Source organism: Stegostoma tigrinum, chromosome 33 (genome assembly GCF_030684315.1).
Source record: "Stegostoma tigrinum isolate sSteTig4 chromosome 33, sSteTig4.hap1, whole genome shotgun sequence".
Lineage (NCBI taxonomy): Eukaryota > Metazoa > Chordata > Chondrichthyes > Orectolobiformes > Stegostomatidae > Stegostoma > Stegostoma tigrinum.
Window position 1 is genome coordinate 23,328,831 of NC_081386.1, and position 6,000 is coordinate 23,334,830.

Here is a 6,000-nt window from a genome sequence, read left to right on the forward strand (position 1 = left end):
CAACTCTGTCTGATCCTGCCACTGGTTTCTAAATGGTCCAGTATAAAGTCCTTGGTAATGGATTCAAGAATTTTCCCCACTATCAATGTTAGGTTAACTGGTCTATAATTTCTCATTTACTTTCTACCTCCCTTTTTGAATATTGGAATGACATTAGCTACCCTCCAATCTGCAGGGACTGTTTCAGAGTCTATAGAATCCTGGAAGATGAATGCCAATGCAGCCATTATTTCGACACCCACTTCCTTAAGCACTCTGGAATGTAGATTATCAGGCCCTGGGGATTTAGCTGCTTTTAACTCCATCAATTTTCCCAGCACCGTTTCTCTATTAATATTGATCCCCCTCAATTCTTCCCTTTCACTAAATCTTGCATTCTCCAATATTTCTGGTATCTGATCTGGGTCCTCTTCTGTAAAGACAGAACGAAAGTACATATTCAAGATATTCAAAATAACAAAGTTTGAAGCTGGATGAACACAGCAGGCCAATAGGTCCTTATCAAATTGGCAGACAGAACCTGGTTGTGTGATGGGACCCCAGCTATTCACAATAAATATTAATGATCTGGATGAGAGAACAAAATGTAACATCTCAAAACCTGCAGATGATACTAAGTTGGGTGGGAGGGTGAACTGTGACGAGGATGCAGAGATCTTTCAGCATGATCTGGACATGTTGGGTGAGTAGGCAACTCAGTGGCAGATGCAGTATAATTTGGATAAATGTGAGGTTATTCACTTTGGAAGAAAAAATCAAGAAGGTATATTACTAGCTGAATGGCTGTAAATTGGGGGAAAAAATGTGCAGTGGTACCTGGGTGTCCTTGTGCATCAGTCACTGAAGGTAAGCATGCAGGTGCAGTGGGTGGCAAAGAAGGTAAATGGTATGTTGGCCTTCATTGTGAGAGTTTTGGAGTACAGGAGCAGGATGTGTTGTTGCAGTTATACAGGGCCTTGGTGATGCTACATCTGGAATATTGTGTGCAGTTTTGTTCTCCTTTTCTGAAGAAGGATGCACTTACTCTTGAGGGAGCGCAGCGAATGTTGACCAGGCTGATGCTGGGGATGATGGGTCTACTGTCTGAGGGAAGATTAGTTTGGTTAGGATAGGTTTCACTGGCATTCAGACAAATGAGGGGGGATCTCATAGAGACTTATAAAATTCTAACAGGACCAGACAGGGTAGATGCAGGGAGGATGTTCCTGATGGTGGGTGTGTCCAGATCATCCATGATCATGATGAGTGGCAGAGCAGACTCAAAGGGCCGAATGGCCTCTTTCTGTTCTATCTTCTTTGTTTCTAACCTCCCCCTTGAACAAAGCAGCATTGTAAACATGACACGTGGTGAGTTTCAGATCTTGTATTTAAAAACCCAGCAATTCCTGATACAATTGTATAATCTTTTCTCAATTTCAGTTGACAATCAGTTGAGAATAAATAAGGTGGTGTTTACAGCACGTGACGGGTGTGTGGGTGTCTGGGTGTGTGGGCATGTGGACGTGTGGGCGTCTTGAATTCTCAGCAGCTGATTCAGGGGATTAAATACGGTGACAAGACCCAGACATAAACGGTAAAACTGAAATTTGGAGCCAGAAATTAAATTTACAATAAATAAGGACAAAAAAGGCAGAGATCAAAGAAAAGGGTTGTTTCTTGAGATATTTGAAGTTGAGCTGGAAAAATCTGATAATTTTCATTTTATTTTAGTCAATTATATAATTCAAAGGATATGCACATGTTTTTCATGTACCCAATGAAAATCACGAGGATTGATCAATGTGTACCCAACTCCTCCCACTTCCTACAGACTAAGGGGGTGGCCATGGGCACCCGCATGGGGCCCAGCTATGCCTGCCTCTTTGTAGGTTACGTGGAACAGTCCCTCTTCTGCACCTACACAGGCCCCAAACCCCACCTTTTCCACCGGTACATTGATGACTGTATCGGCGCCGCCTCTTGCTCCCCAGAGGAGCTCGAACAGTTCATCCACTTCACCAACACCTTCCACCCCAACCTTCAGTTCACCTGGGCCATCTCCAGCACCTCCCTCACCTTCCTGGACCTCTCAGTCTCCATCTCAGGCAACCAGCTTGTAACTGATGTCCATTTCAAGCCCACCGACTCCCACAGCTACCTAGAATACACCTCCTCCCACCCACCCTCCTGCAAAAATTCCATCCCCTATTCCCAATTCCTCCGCCTCCGCCGCATCTGCTCCCACGATAAGACATTCCACTCCCGCACATCCCAGATGTCCAAGTTCTTTAAGGACCGCAACTTTCCCCCCACAGTGATCGAGAATGCCCTTGACTGCGTCTCCCGTATTTCCCGCAACACATCCCTCACACCCCGCCCCCACCACAACCGCCCCAAGAGGATCCCCCTCGTTCTCACACACCACCCTACCAACCTCCGGATACAACGCATTATCCTCCGACACTTCCGCCATTTACAATCCGACCCCACCACCCAAGACATTTTTCCATCCCCTCCCCTGTCTGCTTTCCGGAGAGACCACTCTCTCCGTGACTCCCTTGTTCGCTCCACACTGCCCTCCAACCCCACCACACCCGGCACCTTCCCCTGCAACCGCAGGAAATGCTACACTTGTCCCCACACCTCCTCCCTCACCCCCATCCCAGGCCCCAAGATGACATTCCACATTAAGCAGAGGTTCACCTGCACATCTGCCAATGTGGTATACTGCATCCACTGTACCCGGTGCGGCTTCCTCTTCATTGGGGAAACCAAGCGGAGGCTTGGGGACCGCTTTGCAGAACACCTCCGCTCAGTTCGCAACAAACAACTGCACCTCCCAGTCGCAAACCATTTCCACTCCCCCTCCCATTCTCTAGATGACATGTCCATCATGGGCCTCCTGCAGTGCCACAATGATGCCACCCGAAGGTTGCAGGAACAGCAACTCATATTCCGCCTGGGAACCCTGCAGCCATATGGTATCAATGTGGACTTCACCAGTTTCAAAATCTCCCCTTCCCCTACTGCATCCCTAAACCAGCCCAGTTCGTCCCCTCCCCCCACTGCACCACACAACCAGCCCAGCTCTTCCCCCCCACCCACTGCATCCCAAAATCAGTCCAACCTGTCTCTGCCTCCCTAACCGGTTCTTCCTCTCACCCATCCCTTCCTCCCACCCCAAGCCGCACCCCCAGCTACCTACTAACCTCATCCCACCTCCTTGACCTGTCCGTCTTCCCTGGACTGACCTATCCCCTCTCTACCTCCCCACCTACACTCTCTCCACCTATCTTCTTTACTCTCTATCTTCGGTCCGCCTCCCCCTCTCTCCCTATTTATTCCAGTTCCCTCTCCCCATCCCCCTCTCTGATGAAGGGTCTAGGCCCGAAACGTCAGCTTTTGTGCTCCTGAGATGCTGCTTGGCCTGCTGTGTTCATCCAGCCTCAGATTTTATTATCTTCTAATGAGAGACAGTGTCTAGTTACTGACACTGCTTAGGGCTAGTGTACCATTACACATGGGAGATATGGGGCCTTCCTCATGACAGAGTGCTTAGCCACCCTATAAGGCACTAGTGCAATAAGTGCAGAGTTACAGCTTACTAGGTCTTTGTCCTTTTTGTTTATGATCTTGCCTCCAGGGAAATGCTCAGTTCTCAGGCACATGGCGCAGCCTAATGATCTGGAGCACCGCTGGAAAGTGCTAGGAGAGAGGTTCTTAACAGTTAGGAGACTAATCCAAAGCCAATTAAAAATTATAAACAGATGTAGGAGCAGAAGTAGGCCATTCAGCCCTTCACACCTGCTCCAACATTCAGTAAGATCATAGTTGATTGTTTGTTCCCCAAATTTCACATTCCAATCTACCTCCGATAACCTTCAATTCCCTTGTCTAACAAGAATCTATCTATCTCCGACTTAAAATTAGTCAACAATACCTTTTGAGCCAGAGAGTTCCAAAGTTACACAACCTTCTTGAGAGACAGAAGTTACTCCTCAGCTCAGTCTGTGGCATTTGCATTACCATGGTAACATTGACACCTGGCTGTACAAACTCAGCTGGCCCTTCCCCACCATTGTTTGAACTCTTCCACTCATTGCCCCTCTCCCAGGTCCTCAGATTGTCCTCTCAGTCCTAGTCCTATCTGCACCACTCCCCAGTCCTCAGCACCTTTCTCATCTGGTGCCCCTCTTTGTTTTACAGTGTCTCCTCTCTCTGTTTGTTTCACCCTGTCTCCAATTCTGCTGTCTTGTGCAACTCAGTGAATGAACAAACACATTTTTGTCGACAGTACTCCCAGACACAGGATTCCACTTTCCTAGCCTCATGAAAGAGATCACCCAGTCTGAGACCTAAGGAATGGAACACAGGGATCTAAATGTTGCCTGTATGAAGCTGTAATACTGACTCTCAGCAGGCTTGAGGCAAAGTAACTGTGAGTTACGAAGAGTGTTCAGTCTGTAAAACTCCAGAATTGTTGCCTCAGCTGTTGGAGTTCTGATTTCTTCAGCTGTCAAATGCTGATCCAAATCAAAGTTCCACTCAGCGTCCTCAGCGTTTTGCTCTTGCAAAATAAACTGTGACTCCCACAGAGTGGGCTCTGGGCATTTATCGGCTACGTGTGCCTGTGATCTTCTGCTGACTCACTGCAGCTGGCATCTCTTCTGTGTCTCACCCTCCTACAGATTGGACCCTTACTGCTATTGTGTCTGACTCAAGCTTTATAAACGCCATGCAGCATGAAGCGCAGAGCTAAAACTGTACCCTGATGAAATTAAAGCACAGCACTCAATCACAGAAACAAGTGACGCACCAGCTCAGTTGGTCAAGGCACCTGTTCCAAACATGTAGGACCTTTCCAGTCGATGCCACTCTGTGCAATGATACACTAAAGTAATTAATGTGTACGATGATGAGTCATGTCTGTCAATCGGAAGGAATGAGGGTGAAATAGTTGCATTCAAGATAAACCTAAACCGAGACCATCATCCTGTGAGCTTCTAAGCCTTTTTATCGCTATGCAAAGAGCAACTCTCCTTAACCCTCTCTCTGATTCTCTCTTCTCTTGGGCCCCATTCCCCAAAACCCCTTTCCTTTGTTTTGCTCCCAGGAAGATTAGATTCTCCAGGTGCAGAGTAAAGGAAAACCTAACCCTGAGCTCAGTAAAATCACAGATAATTGTTAACTCATAATTGTTTAATCTAAAGAAAGATGGAGAAACTCCTCAGTAATCCCTGAAAGGAATAGGATACAAATGAAGGGCCAAACCAAGCCCAGGATAAAGCTAAAACAACCGTAGGTGCTGTGCAATGTATCAAGTTTTTAAAAAAAACCCCTAAGAGACAAAAAAAAGTTACAGCAGAAATTAGTTTTAGTTTTATGAAGTGTACAGTACAACTCACAGCTGCTTTTGTGCATCTCAAGCTGCAGGTCTCCTTCTTTCACAGTCTCCATTTCTCACATAAAGTTACAATTTTCTCCTGCCCAAGGAGAATCAGGATATAGTTTAACGAGCGAAATATTGTGATAAGGGAGTCTGAAATTTAAAAACAGAAAAAGTGCTGGAAAAACTCAGCAAGTCTGCCAGCATCTCTGGACAGAGGAACATAATTAATTAGTGGAGTCAAATATGACTTATTTGGGACAAAAACAGAAATTGCTGGAGGAACTCAGCAGGTATGGCAGCATCTATGGAGAGAAAGCAGAGTTCCAATTTGAATCCAGTGATCCTTCTTCAGAACATTATGAATTAAGTCTGTGAGTCTGTTTACTGTTATTGCTCACAATGCTTGATGGGTTAAGCCTGGATGTGAAAAGTAAGCAAACTGTAGAGTTTGCTCTAGGCATGCAGCAGATATTGTTAAAGCACTGTGGGATAAATTCTTGTTCCACACTTATCAATTTATTAACAACTCTACTTAGCTCCAAGATACAAAATAAACCATGCAGGCCATTTTACAGATCCAGGAGGAGGCTACCTCTGCTTAACAGGAGGATCCAACAGTATCACAAGGAGAC

At 46.1% G+C, this 6,000-nt stretch overlaps 1 protein-coding gene across 1 annotated transcript in view; it reads left to right on the forward strand.

The window, feature by feature from the left end:
* The window catches only part of LOC125467389 (cytosolic carboxypeptidase 4), a 250,089-nt gene extending 245,860 nt beyond the window's left edge, over nt 1-4,229 (forward strand). The window contains exon 24 of the transcript XR_007250625.2: nt 4,186-4,229. The gene's annotated coding sequence lies outside the window, so the exon portion shown is untranslated. The remainder of the gene's footprint in view (nt 1-4,185) is intronic.
* Nucleotides 4,230-6,000: the final 1,771 nt, after the last annotated feature.